Genomic DNA, 15,680 nt, shown 5'->3' on the forward strand with positions numbered 1-15,680 from the left:
GACACTAAACAAATTGTGAATAAAAAATGAATGCAATGATGTGGAGGTGCCAACATCTAATATTTTATTCAGAATAGAACACAAATCACAGATCAAAAGTTTAAACAGAGAATGTATAATTTTAAGGGAAAAATCTGTTGTTTCCAAATTTCATGGCGTCAACAAATCCCAAAAAAAGTTGGGACAAGTCCATTTTTACCACTGTGTGGCATCCCCCCTTCTTCTTACAACACTCAACAGACGTCTGGGGACAGAGGAGACCAGTTTCTCAAGTTTAGAAATAGGTATGCTCTCCCATTCATGTCTAATACAGGCCTCTAACTGTTCAATCATCTTGGGCCTTCTTTGTCGCAGCTTCCTCTTTATTTTGCGCCAAATGTTTTCCACAGGCGAAAGATCTGGACTGCAGTCTGGCCATTTCAGTACCCGGATCCTTCTCCTACGTAGCCATGATGTTGTGATTGCTGCAGAATGTGGTTGGCATTATCGTGTTGAAAAATGCAGGGTCTTCCCTGAAAGAGATGACGTCTAGATGGGAGCATATGTTGTTCTAGAACCTGAACATAGTTCTCTGCATTAATGGTGCCTTTCCAGACATGCAAGCTGCCCATGCCACAAGTGCTCATGCAACCCCATACCATAAGTGATGCAGGCTTCTGAACGGAGCGTTGATAACAACTTGGGCTATCCTTGTCCTCTCTGGTCCGGATGACATGGCGTCCCAGTGTTCCATAAAGAACTTCAAATCGTGGCTCATCTGACCACAGAACAGTCTTCCATTTTGCCACACTCCATTTTAAATGACCCCTGCCCCAGTGCAAATGTCTGAGCTTGTGGAGCTTGCTTAGAAATTGCTTCCTCTTTGCACTGTAGAGTTTCAGCTGGCAACGGCGGATGGCACGGTGGATTGTGTTCACTGACAATGCTTTCTGGAAGTATTCCTGAGCCCATTCTGTTCTTTCCTTGACAGCGGCATTCCTGTTTGAGGTGCAGTGACGTTTAAGGGCCCGGAGATCACGAGCATCCAGTAGAGTTTTACGGCCTTGACCCTTACGCACAGCGATTGTTCCAGATTCTCTGAATCTTTTGATGATGTTATGCACGGTTGATGATGATAACTTAAAAGTATTTGCTATTGTACGCTGGGTAACACCATTCTGGTGTTGTTGTACTATCTTTCTGCGCAACAATGGTGGAATTGGTGATCCTCTTACCATCTTGGCTTCTGAGAGACACTGACACTCTGAGAAGCTCTTTTTATACCCAATCATGTTGTCAATTGACCTAATTAGTGTTAATTTGTCTTCCAGCTGTTCGTTATATGCTCAATTTCCTTTTTCCAGCCACTTATTGCTACTTGTCCCAACTTTTTTGGGATTTGTTGACACTGAAATTTTGAATCAACATATTTTTCCTTTAAAATGTTACATTTACTCAGATTAAACTTTTGATCTGTCATCTATGTTATATTACGAATAAAATATTGACATTTGCCATGTCCACATAATTGCATTCAGTTTTTATTCACAATTTGTTTAGTGTCCCAACTTTTTTGGAATCCAGTTTGTATGTATACAGTGCCTTGCGAAAGTATTCGGCCCCCTTGAACTTTTCAACCTTTTGCCACATTCAAACATAAAGATATAAAATTTTAGTTTTTTGTGAAGAATCGACAACAAGTGGGACACAATCGTGAAGTGGAATGAAATTTATTGGATGTGTCAAACTTTTTTAACAAATAAAAAACTGAAAAGTGGGGCGTGCAATATTATTCGGCCCCTTTACTTTCAGTGCAGCAAACTCACTCCAGAAGTTCAGTGAGGATCTATGAATGATCCAATGTTGTCCCAAATGACTGATAATGATAAATAGAATCCACCTGTGTGTAATCAAGTCTCTGTATAAGTGCACCTGCTCTCTGATAGTCTCAGGGTTCTGTTCAAAGCGCAGAGAGCATCATGAAGACCAAGGAACACACCAGGCAGGTCCGAAATACTGTTGTGGAGAAGTTTAAAGCCGGATTTGGATACAAAAAGCTTTCCCAAGCTTTAAATATCGGAAGGAGCACTGTGCAAGCAATCATATTGAAATGGAAGCAGTATCAGACCACTGCAAATCTACCAAGAACCGTCCGTCTCTCTAAACTTTCATCTTAAACAAGGAGAAGACTGATCAGAGATGCAGCCAAGAGGCCCATGATCAATCTGGATGAACTGCAGAGATCTACAGCTGAGGTGGGAGAGTCTGTCTATAGGACAACAATCAGTCGTACACTGCACAAATCTGGCCTTTATGGAAGAGTGGCAAGAAGAAAGCCATTTCTCAAAGATATCCATACAAAGTGTCATTTAAAGTTTGCCACAAGCCACCTGGGAGACACACCAAACATGTGGAAGAAGGTGCTCTGGTCAGATAAAACCAAAATCGAACTGTTTGGCCACAATGCAAAACAATATGTTTGGCGTAAATGCAACACAGCTCATCACCCTGAACACACCAACCCCACTGTCAAACATGGTGGTGGCAGCATCATGGTTTGGGCCTGCTTTTCATCAGCAGGGAGAGGGAAGATGGTCAGAATTGATGAGAAGATGGATTGGGCCAAGTACAGGACCATTCTGGACGAAAACCTGTTTGAGTCTGCAAGAGACTTGAGACTGGGACGGAGATTTATCTTCCAACAAGACAATGATACAAAACATAAAGACACATCTACAATGGAATGGTTCACAAATAAATGTTTCCAGGTGTTGGAATGGCCAAGTCAAAGTCCAGACCTGAATCCAATCGAGAATCTTTGGAAAGAGCTGAAGACTGCTGTTCACAAACGCTCTCCATCCAACCTCACTGAGCTCGAGCTGTCTTGCATGGAAGAATGGGCAAGAATTTCAGTCACGGGCGGTGGGGGCACTGTGGCCTGCTCACACATCAGCTCACATACATGTTTTGGAATGTCGCACGGTTTTGAATGTGATTCAACATTTCGCTCCCTTGCTGCAGAATCAACATGTTCTCATCTACACAGATAACAAGGTGACTGCAGCTTACATAAACCAGCAGGGGGGCGTGCGCTCAGCCCAATTGTTACACATTGCGAGACAGCTGCTGTGTTGGTCACACAAAAACCTGCTCTCCATCAGAGCAGTGTACATCCCCAGCGTCCTGAACAGAGGAGCGGACATAATGTCCAGGGGCGGTCCGCGCCATGGGGACTGGAGTCTCCATCCCGAGCTGATTTCTCGGATCTGGAAGAAATTTAGCAGAGCAGGAGTGGACCTATTTACCACACGGGAGAATGCCCAGTGTCAACTATGATTCTCACTGAGCCCACAAGACGATCCACCGTTAGGAGTGGACGTGTTTGCCCACAGCTCGTGGCCCGAAATGCTCCGTTACGCTTTTCCCCCACTCCCTCTAATATCACGGTTTCTGAGCCGAGTTCAGGAGGAAAAACTGTCTGCCATTCTGATAGCCTCCGAGCATGTGAGCGCCTCGTGGTTTCCAATCCTGCGATGCCTGTTATCGGGTCGTCCGTGGAAACTGCCGTGGAGGGACTGTGCTCTCCTCCAGACGGGAGGAGCGATCAGGAGCCACCCAGAAATAGGCCAGCATCTTTGGGTCTGGCCGCTGAGCGGAGCCGCTTAGAGAAGATGGGTCTCTCTAGAAGTAGTGCGCACAATCCAGGATCCACACGCTGCCTCCACCACAGCACTGTACACATCAAAGTGGACAGCTTTTCAACGCTGGTGTACAGAAAAAGGTGTAGAGGCCATCTCATGTCCACTAGGTGGCGTGCTGTCCTTTCTGCAGCAGCTGATGGACAGAAATCTGGCATTCAGCACAATTAAAACGTATGCTGCAGCCATCTCTTCCTGTCACGAAGGCTTCGGTGACAGAACAGTTTTTCAATTAAATTCTTGTCACTTAAAACAGCCCTGCTGTTGGCTTTGACATCTGCAAAGAGAGGGAGTGATTTATCTGCTCTCTCTGTTGTTCCATCATGCCTCAGGTTTCAAGCTGATTACAGTTTCAGCTGATCTGAGACCTAACCCAGCGTTTCTGCCTAAAAATATCACAAGCTCATTTAAATCGAGAATGATAACGTTGGAGGGTTTTTTTCACTCCTCCCCACAACTCAGAAGAAGAAGCATCTTTTCATCTTCTCTGCCCTGTGCGTGCGTTGGCATGTTACGTAGCACGCATGGCCACACTGCGTCAGACTCAACATTTGTTTGTGCATTATAGAGACATCTCTGCAGGTCGCCCGTTATCCACCCAGCGCCTGTCACACTGGCTGTGTGAGGCCATTTCTGTCATACCATTATGTAAAGCAGTCGAAGATGCGATACCTCTGGTCGAGTGCGCCCTGAGGTTGATAGGAGGCTCTAAATGTGATGCTCTGTAGGCTTCAGAAATGGCCTCACACAGCCAGTGTGACAGGCGCTGGGTGGATAACGGGCGACCTGCAAACGCATCTCTATAATGCACAAACAAAGGTTGAGTTTGCCTCATTGCAGTTGTGCGCGCTATGTAACACGTCAACGCCCGCACAGGACAGAGCAGATGGAAAGATGTTTCTTCTTCTGATTTGTGGGGGGAAGGGAAAAAACCCCTCCAATGATATCACTCTTGATTTAAAAGAGCTAGTGATGTTTTAGGCATAAAAGCTGGATTCGGTCTTAGATCAGCTGAGCTGCCGTCAGCCTGAATTCTAAGACATGACGGAGCGACAGAGAAGGCAGATAAATCACTCACCCTCTTAGTGGATGTTAAAGCCAACAGCAGGGCTGTTTTAAGAGACAATAATTTAATTGTAACCTGATTCAGTGGCTCAAACGGAGCTTTGATCAGGGCCCGCAGGACCAGCGTTAAATCCCACTGTGGAGCGAGTGGGCGTGAAACGGGCCTGCGTCTCTGTACAACTTTTTAAAACGCTTTATCAGCGGATGATTAAAAGCTGTTCTGTCCCCGAACCTTCGTGACAGGAAGAGATGGCTGCAGTGTACGTTTTAATCGTGCTGAATGCCAAATTTCTCTCCATCAGCTGCTGCAGAAAGGACAGCACGCCGCCTAGTGTACATGAGGTGGCCTCTACAGCTTTTTCTGTACACCTTTTAAAAAAATGCTTCATCAACAGATGATTAAAAGCTGTTCTGTCTCCGAAACCTTCGTGACAAGAAGAGATGGCTGCAGCATACATTTTAATCATGCTGAACGCCAAATTTCTGTCCATCAGCTGCTGCAGAAAGGACAGCACACCGCCTAGTGGACATGAGGTGGTCTCTAAACCTTTCTCTGTACACCAGTGCTGAAAAGCTGTCCACTTTGATGTGTACAGCACTGTGGTGGATGCAGCACGTGAATCCTGGATTGTACGCATTACATCTTGCAGGAGATCCATCCTCTCTAAGCGGATCTGCTCAGCGGCCAGACCCACAGGTGCTGTCCTATGTCTGGGTAACTCCTGATCGCTCCTCCCGCCTGGAGGAGAGCATCCTCCCTCCACTGCAGTTTTCACAGGCGCCCGAATAACAGGCGTCGGAGAACCAGGAACCATGGTGCGTTCACACGCTCGGGAGCCACCAGGAGAGCTGTCAATCCCTCCTCCTGAACTCGGTTCAGAAACCGTAATATCAGAGGAGGTGGGGGGAATGCGTAAAGAAGCGTTTTGGGCCATGGGCTGTGAACAAACGCGTCCACCCCCAGCGGTGGTTCGTCTCGTGGGCTCAGTGAAAACCATAGTTGATACTGAGCGTTTTCTCGTGTCGCAAACAGTTCCACAGCCACTTTGCCAAATTTCAGCCACGTCTGGGCCATCAGATCGGGGTGGAGGGTCCAGTCCCCGTGACGCGGACCGCCCCTTGACACAACATCTGCCCCTTGTTCAGAACACAGGGGATGTACACTGCTCTGATGGAGAGCAGATTTTGGTGTGCCCAACACAGTAGTTTTCTCGCAATCTGTAACATTTGGGCTGAGCGCACACACCCCTGCTGGTTTATGTAAGCAGTAGTAACCTTGTTGTCTGTGTGAATCAAAACGTGTTGATTCTGCAGCACAGGAGCAAAGTGTTGAATCACATTCAGAACCGTGCAACATTCCAGAACGTTTATATGAGCTGTTGTGTGAGAAGGCCACAGCGCCCCTACAGCTCGAGATAGGCATGTCCTCCCCAACCTGACAACGACGCGTCTGTGAAGACTGACACGTGTGACGTAGGTCTGCAGACAGGGACTCCCTCCGACAGAACCAGGGTTTTTTCCCAGTGTCAGAGATCTGTTCTCACGGAGGGAGGAACAGTGATCATCTGTCTCTTTTGCTTTACCGGATCCATGCGTAGACGAGCAAAACCATCTCTGGAGGCGTCGCATGTGGAGTAAACCCAGCGGGGCCACTGTGTGAGCTGACAACATCGTTCCTAACGGCTTCATGACGGAAATAGCTTTTACTACTCTGCCTGGTCTTACGTGGCAGAGCTGGACTCTTAGAGTGTCGATTCTCGTCTGTGATAAACGAGCCCTCACGGTGGTCGAGTTTAGTTCCACTCCCAGATAACGATCATCTGGGCCGGGAGAATCGAGCTTTTTCCCAATTTATGGCGAAGCCCAGATTTAGCAGGTGTGATGTCAACACCTGAGCCTATGCTGCTGCTTCCCGTCTGGAGCATGATAGCAGCAACAGATCATCTAGGTAAAACAAAACTCTCATCCCTGCTCTGTGTAATGGTTGCAAGGCTGTCTCCACACACTTTGAGAGAGTACGAGGCGCAAGGGAAGTAGGCGTCTTTCAGATCGATGGAACTAAACCAGTCATTTTTCTGGATGTTGTCCAACAGTTGTCTGGTTGTCAACATGTGAAACGATCTGTCCACGATCGCCTTGTTGAAAACTGACAGGTCCAAAATCGGTCTCGTTCCTCCGGTCAGTTTTGGAACCAGGAAGTAACGTGAGTAAAAAAACTGTGTTTTCCTCTCCGTCTGGAACTTTGGAAATTACCTCTTTAACCAGAAGTTCCTGGACTTCTGCATTTAGGGATGAGACCTGGTCTGGTGATGACAGGACCGTCTCTAAAACTCTTCCGAACAGAGGGGGTCGAGCTGCGGATTGCAGCATGTAACCCCTGCTTATCAGCTTGGTCATCCATCTGTCTGGCGAGCATGTTCGCAGCCACTTCGTGCGACGTTCGTGGAGTGGGCGTGCATTTAGGTGGTGCATCATGTTTCATACAGACGTCAGTCAGTCTACCGCCCGACCACTATCATGCACCGCGGAAATGTGTTTCGCGAGACCCAAGGCGAGGCTTCCTCGAAAGGGTTCTGAACGCGCCTCTGTGCCGCGCTCAGGCTGTGGGTTCACATTCATGCTGATGTGAACCGGCGTGCGCTGGAAAGCGGTGTGTGCGCCTTCATCAACGCCGCACCATTTGAGTGAAGGTTGCAGGCGCCGCGGGAGCACGCGTTTGACACCACTGCAGTGAGACGCGTGCCGCTCCTGCTGAGAGCAAGGTTCTCACCGGACTCGTTCTGCGGTCTCACCTTAATGCTGATGCGAGCCGGCGAGCACTGGGGAGCGGTGTGCACGCCTTCATCAACACAGCGCCGTTAGAGTGAAAGCTGTTGGCGTTGCGGAAGCGCGCGTTTGACACCGTTGCGGTGAGACACGTGCTGCTCCTGCTGAGAGCGAGGTTTCTCACTGGACTCGTTCTGCGGTCTCACATTTATGCTGATGCGAGCCGGCAAGCGCTGTGGAGCGGTGTGCACGCCTTCATCAACGCAGCGCCATTTGAGTGAAGGCTGATGGCGTCGCGGGAGTGCACGTTTGACACCGCTGCGGTGAGAAGCATGCAGCTCGGGCTAAAAACGCGTTATTCCACTGGACTCTTTCTGCGGACCACATTTGCTTTCGACTGTTGTGTCATGCGAGTGTCTCGTGTTTATTTTGGAGCAGCGGTGATTCTGAAAAACCTTTTTTCTTAAAGGCCACCGGCTCGTTTTGTGTGGAGGATGTGTGAAGGAGCCGCTGTGAGGTCATCCGAGCTGACAGACTGGCTAAAATCAGACACTTTAATCATTAAATTATGTTTTATTTCAAAAACTCGTGTCATCTTTACACACATCCTCCGCAAACCGTCATTTTGAATGTTCTCCCCCGTGAGCTCTGCGGTTTGTAGTCCCAGGGAGCCGCCTGTTGGCGATCTCAGGGAAATGCTGAACCTCCGGTTGCCGGGATGAGAAAGGCTGATGTCTGACGGGCGGGGCTGGCAGCGTAGCGGAGCGGGTAGACGCTGCTGCAGCCATGGAACGCGTTGTCGTTGTCTTGAAATTTGTCCCGAACAGCGCGTCCGTCGCTGATGGGCCCTCCAACAAAAAACCTTCTGTAGCTCCTCCGAGAGGGAGGTGGAGTGATGAGCCAGGTGGACCTCTGGAAAACCTCGTCCTCCGGGCTGTGATGCGAGACCGGCAGAAAACAGAAGAGGCGCACAAGTTGAGGATGACGTCAGCTGCCTAGCAGAAGGAGGTCTACGTCTCCTCCAGCCTCTTGAACGCTGTATGCCAGCAGCGTAACATATTGTTCGCTGTGGCCGCCTGGAACGCACACTGGTGAGCTCAGTTGGAGAGCGACGTCACCATCTGATCATACTTACACGGAGGCGCAGGACGCTGGTCCAACCTTGACATCTTTGCTCCGAAAGCCTCCGCCAGGCTCGGCTCCAGGGGGGCACCGAGGGAATTTCCGCTCGGTGAAACCCCTCCACTCTGGTGATGGGCGTGAATGTGGGAACCGGTGCCCTCAATCTACCATGACCGGCTGCAGCCTTGTTCCAGTAGGACGTCACTGCTGGGAAACGAGGCCAGATGGGATCAGGACGGCGAGCCGGGGTGGAGCCCAGAAACCTTCCCGCTAGATCATCCGATCTAGGCAGAGGAAGGAGAGGGATGGAAAAAGTCCCTTTGTGTCAGCTGCCTCCTGGATTATGCCGGGCAGCTCCAGAGGAGGGTACCGACGGCTGGGAGCAGTGTAGCCACTGATGCGAAAAAGGTCCGGGGAGGGGTGAGCATTCGCTCAGCCCTCCTCGTTCCGACACTACGCTCTCCAGGAGGGAGTGAGCAGCAGGGGGCTGCTGCTGACATCGTCTGTCCCGGAGGAGCCATCCGATTCGCTCCGAGAGTCGGCGATAAAAGGAAAATTACAAGATGGCGTCGTCCAGCGTATAGCGACCCGCCACTGAGAAATATTTCTCGGCGCTTACCTTGAAACAAGACTGCTCTTCTGCTTCTCCTTGGGGAGGAGAACTCACTGGGACAGCAGGAGGTTGGCGTGGCGAGGCCTCAGGCATTCAACAAAGGTTAAGCTGGTCAAGCTAGACAACTTCCCTTCTTCGTTCTTCTGACAGTGCTATTAGCTTGCTTAAGAAAAATGGGAGCTGATTACCCGCTCTTAACGTAATTTATACGGACCGGATGGGGCCCACACAGCAGGTGGGCATGGAATAAATTTTTCAGTGCGATGCTTTGCATGACGGGATAAACCCACTAAGCGACAGCTCTTAAAGGGCGAAGCGTATACGAAATAGAACTGTCCTTCAGCTTTAATGTTAAAAATCTTGGTGTGATTTTTGATCAGGACATGTCTTTTATCCCCCACATTAAAAACGTTACTAGAACTGCCTTCTTCCATCTGTTTAATATCACTAAAATTAGAAACATCTTATCTAAAAATGATGCAGAAAAACTGGCCTATGCATTTGTCACGTCTAGACTGGACTATTGCAATGGTTTATTATCTGGATGTCCAAATACTTCCTTAAAACGTCTTCAGTTGATCCAAAATGTTGCTGCCAGAGTCTTAACTGGATTTAGTAAGAGAGATCATATCTCCAGTTTTAGCTTCTCTCAATTGGCTCCCTGTCAAGTCCAGAATTGAATTCAAAATCTTGCTTCTAACCTACAAAGCTCTCAACAACCTAGCTCCATCTTATATTCGAGATCTTGTTGTTCCATATTTTCCTAACAGAGTACTTCACTTTCAGATTGCAGGCTTACTCATGGTCCCTAGTGTTTACAAAAGCTGAATGGGAGGATGGTCTTTGACTTATCAGGCTCCACTCTTGTGGAACCAACTTCCAGTTTCTGTCTGTGAGGCTTACACATTGTCCAGTTTTAAGATTGGGCTTAAGACTCCTTGATAAATCCTATAGTTAGGTTGGATGTCTCCTCCTCTCCCTCTCCACTTTGCTTTTGTTCTGTCTGTCTGTGAAACTGCTTTAGAGCTTGTCCTCTACAAATCTTCCGAATCATAACTATGGACTTGGATTTGGTCAGTTGGTCTTCAACACAATTTATAACATTTCTTTGAAGAGTAGACAGGTTTTAGATGAGCCGATTTGCCCTGTTGGCACGCACGCAGCTGGATATCTCATCGACTTTGAAGACTTGATGACGTGTCTATCTCTGCTGTCATCTGTGGATTTTAAGGACGCATTTATAATTGGATTTATGATAACTGGTTCCTGCTTTTTGGATTCAGCTGGTTCCTGGTCTATCAACAAACAAGGAAGTCGTCGGCAGCAAATCCGGAACTGGTCACGCTGCCTGCCTTATGTGATGGCTTGGTTCGTGCCTCGAGCACCTAGACTCTTGGCAGAATGGATCAGATCTCGGGGATTATTCTCAGGCACGTTCCATTGGTATGCTCATTAAATTTGGATGTTTTGAATTTGAGAGGACCGACAAAGACTTAAGGTAGATGTCATTAAAGTTCTGCCTGTCCCCAAAACAATTGTGTTTATCTGAATTCGGCTCCATGACAGGCCATCTTATCTCAACCCACCTGGAGGTTTTGTAAACATGATGCTCTAACCCCTCCCTCCCATCCTACTGAGGAATTTCAGTGGACTTTTCAGAGGAGCCCAGCTGAATAAACATTTAGTCATCATTTCAGGACACTGGATTCATCTCTGGTCCCCCCCCCCCCCCACACACACACAAGAATGCTTGACTTATTAGAAATGGCCTACTCACACAGAAGGAATCTTCATAATCTGGCAGTGTCTAATTGTGGCCTTTTAGATGAGCTGTCACAATTCCTGTTAAATTTAAACAAGCACAATACATGTGTGTTGATGTTAACATACACTTGTGATGAGTGAAAAGAACAGATGACCAAAGAAAAATGAGGTTACAATTTAAAATAAAAACAAGGAGGATGCTGTTGTCCCTTTTCTCTGAGGGATTTGAAAAGTGAATATTTGTAGTTTTGGAGATTAATGTTTTTCTGTGCTGGAACTGAACATGGAATGCAAGTAAACAATGTTTTTGGTGCAAGAAACTCAAGTGGGTAGGCATTACACTGTTTAGAAGGACAGAGGTAGTTTTTTTTTTTTTCCCATCTGACTGAAGCAATGCAGAGTGAAGGATTCTGGAGAGTGAAGGGAGCAAATTTGTCTACCATCAGATGCAATGGTGGAGCCATATTGTGGCCAATGGTGGATTTGGACACCATAGTTTAATTTTTGGTCACCCCAAAGATCATCAAATGATCAGGGTGCAAAGAGGCAAAGAGGGGGGAATTGGAACTAGCCCCCATCTGTCTGTCAGTGCTTGTTGTAAGCATGATGACTTGGAAAAATGTTTCTTTCAGTTTCTCCCTTCTTCAGGGATCACCACAGCAAGTGAACTTACATGAAAGATTTGGCAGTTGTTTTATGCCAGATGCCCTTCTTGACGCAACCTGGGTTTGTATCTGCAAAATCAGGATTACAAGATCACGGTACTGACCACTGAGCTACCGCAGCCTCACTTGGGAAAATGTGAGGTACCAAATTCCATTTTGGTGTGTGGCTGCATGTAGGCATAAGAAAGGTTCCTTTCAAAAATTGGCATTTCATGTCAAAATTCAAGATAGCTATATGCATGTATATCATCCACCCTTATCATTTGAGGAAACTATGCTTTCTAGTTTTTATTTTGATTAAAAGTATAGTTTTCTCAAATGATTGGGGTGGCTTAAGATTAAGATTTGGTGGTCAAGGCCATCATTGGCCACCCCCTGGCTCCTCTATTGCACCTGGTGGTAGTTAAATTTGCTTCCTCCACTCTCCAGGATCCTTCACTCTGTGCTGCCTCAGACAAGCCACAAAACCTCCCTCCACAGTGTATTTTCTACCCACTTGAATATTTTGCACCAAAAACATTTAGGTTTACTTGCATTCTCCGTTTGATTCCAATCCAGAACATTGATATCCAAAACTGCAAACATTCACTATTCAAATCCCTAAGACAAGGTACATCGGAGTACTGCTTATTCCCTTTTCTGCTCATGACAAAATTCAGCCTTCTTGATTATAGCAATCAATCAGTCAACTTTTTTTTTTATCCCTGTAGGTTGATCCATCCATCCATTATATTTACCCGTTTGTTCCATTTTTGGGTCACGGGGGTCGCCGGTGCCCATGTCCAGCAATCACTGTGCGAAGGGCGGGGTACACCCTGGATGGGTCGCAAGTCCATCACAGGGCCACATAGAGACAAACGAGACAAACAACCATTCACGCTCTCACTCACACCTAGGGACAATTTAGAGTTACCAATCAGCCTAACATGCATGTTTTTGGTCTGTGGGAGGAAACCGGAGTACCTGGAGAAAACCCACGCATGCATGGAGAGAACATGCAAACTCCACCCAGAAAGGCCCCTGGACCGGGGTTTGAACCAAGGACCTGTTCACTGAGAGGCAGCAGCTCTACCAGTTGCGCCACCGTGCTGCCCTAGGTTGATCTTAATCTGCTTATTCTTACTAATTTGCTCCAGTGACTTTTTAGTTTCTGTTGTTATACAATATAATTATTAGGAATGACTGTTTTGTGGATCTTATCTTTTAGCTACTATTTTGCAGATCTTAAGTTAAAGTAAGTTAAGTAAGTTAAAGAACATCTTCCAAGAGTGGTGATTCAATTATTTTTGACAGGGGTTGCATATATTCATAGAGCTGATTTAGTGGGTCCTTTGATGCAGTTCTTTGAACACTTTCCACCTCTTTCCTGCTAATTTAGGATGGCCCACGTTCTGCAGTTTGATGAGCAAACCAGAAAAGTCAAGGATGCCAACATGCAAGATGAGGACACGTTTGAGATCTATGACCCACGCAACCCAGTCAACAAACGCAGAAGAGAGGAGAGCAAGAAGATCATGAAAGAGAAGAAAGTTAAAAAGTGAAGTTTTGCGGTGAAAGCTCAGGTCCTGCCCAAGCTATGCGACTGAAAACACAAAGAAACAAAAAATATATATTGGTTCCTTTGCAGCCTGCCTGGCTACTGAGTCGTTGCTTTTAACCCACTTTGTTGAACAGTCTAATTTGAATTTGTGGATTGAAATTACTGACCTGAGATAATTGTCTAGACTATATCTTGATTATGTCTTGACTTTTCCAGAAGAAAAAAAAATTGGATTTATGAGCATTTTGGATGCTGTATTAGATACTTTATTCAATCATTTTAGACAAACTAGTTCAAGCATGCAAAGTAAATGCACTCCTGTGCACTGAAATAAATTAAAACTGTATCACGGTTCAAAAATTTAGTAGGAAAAAAGCTTGTACAGAAAACAAATGGATGGCTGTACATATACATGCAGACATAACTCATTCAAACTTTTTTCCTTGAAATGTGATTTAGTTAAAACCAACTGTCTAGTGTACTATATATACTTGTTTTAGTATGTGATAAACAAAAATTTCTGAAAATAAAAAGATATGCTAAAACAGTATGGACAGATGTGTTTGTGCCCTTAAAGAGACTACCGGTATTAATCTTTGCATTATAGTCATGTTTCAGTCTATGTTTTTGACCTTTTGAGCTCAGAGGTGATCGGGCATTTTCAGTCATGGGCTCCAAACTTTGGAACAACCTGTCCCCTAACATTAAGCAGACTATCTCCCTTCCTGTTTTCAGCCTGCAGTCCAGATCTTTCACCTATAGTGAACATTTGGCGCATCATAAAGAGGAAGGTGCGACAAAGAAGGCCCAAGACGATTGAACAATTACAGGCCTGTATTAGACATGAATGGGAGAACATTCCTATTTCTAAACTTGAGAAACTGGTCTCCTCTGTCCCCACTCGTCTGTTGAGTGTTGTAAAAAGAAGGGGGGATGCCATACAGTGGTAAAAATTGACTTTTTTGGGATTTGTTGATGCCATGAAATTTGGAAACAACAGATTTTTCCCTTAAAATGATACATTCGCTCAGTTTAAACTTTTGATCTGTGATTTGTGTTCAATTCTGAATAAAATATTAGATGTTGGCACCTCCACATCATTGCATTCAGTTTTTATTCACAATTTGTTGTGTCCCTACTTTTTTGGAATCCAGTTTGTATATATGTATGTATATGTATGTACAGGTCCTTCTCAAAAAATTAGCATATTGTGATAAAGGTCATTATTTTCCATAATGTAATGATAAAAATGAAACTTTCATGTATTTCAGATTCATTGCACACCAACTGAAATACCTCAGGTCTTTAATTGTTTTAATACTGATGATTATGGCATACAGCTCATGAAAACCCAAAGTGCCTGTTCCAAAAAATAGCATATCATGAAAAGGTTCTCCAAACAAGCTATTAACCTAACCATCTGAATCAACGACGCAACTCTAAACACCTGCAAAAGATTCCTGAGGCTTTTAAAAACTCCCAACCTTGTTCATTACTCAAAACCACAATCATGGGTAAGACTGCCAACCTGACTGCTGTCCAGAAGGCCATCATTGACACCCTCAAGCAAGAGGGTAAGACACAGAAAGAAATTGCTGAACGAATAGGCTGTTCCCAGAGTGCTGTATCAAGGCACCTCAGTGGGAAGTCTGTGGGAAGGGAAAAGTGTGGCAGAAAACGCTGCACAACAAGAGTAGGTGACTGGACCCTGAGGAGGATTGTGGAGAAGGGCCGATTCCAGACCTTGGGGGACCTGCGGAAGCAGTGGACTGAGTCTGGAGTAGAAACATCCAGAGCCACCGTGCACAGGCGTGTGCAGGAAATGGGCTACAGGCGCCGCATTCCCCAGGTCAAGCCACTTTTGAACCAGAAACAGCGGCAGAAGCGCCTGACCTGGGCTACAGAGAAGCAGCACTGGACTGTTGCTCAGTGGTCCAAAGTACGTTTTTCAGATGAAAGCAAATTTTGCATGTCATTCGGAAATCAAGGTGCCAGAGTCTGGAGGAAGACTGGGGAGAAGGAAATGCCAAAATGCCAGAAGTCCAGTGTGAAGCACCCACAATCAGTGATGGTCTGGGGTGCCATGTCAGCTGCTGGTGTTGGTCCACTGTGTTTTATCAAGGGCAGGGTCAATGCAGCTAGCTATCAGGAGATTTTGGAGCACTTCATGCTTCCATCTGCTGAAAAGCTTTATGGAGATGAAGATTTCATTTTTCAGCACGACCTGGCACCTGCTCACAGTGCCAAAACCACTGGTAAATGGTTTACTGACCATGGTATTACTGTACTCAATTGGCCTGCCAACTCTCCTAACCTGAACCCCATAGAGAACCTGTGGGATATTGTGAAGAGAAAGTTGAGAGACGCAAGACCCAACACTCTGGATGAGCTTAAGGCCGCTATCGAAGCATCCTGGGCCTCCATAACACCTCAGCAGTGCCACAGGCTGATTGCCTCCATGCCACGCC

This window comes from Nematolebias whitei, chromosome 18 (genome assembly GCF_014905685.2).
Source record: "Nematolebias whitei isolate Nwh7 chromosome 18, NemWhi1, whole genome shotgun sequence".
NCBI classification, from domain to species: domain Eukaryota; kingdom Metazoa; phylum Chordata; class Actinopteri; order Cyprinodontiformes; family Rivulidae; genus Nematolebias; species Nematolebias whitei.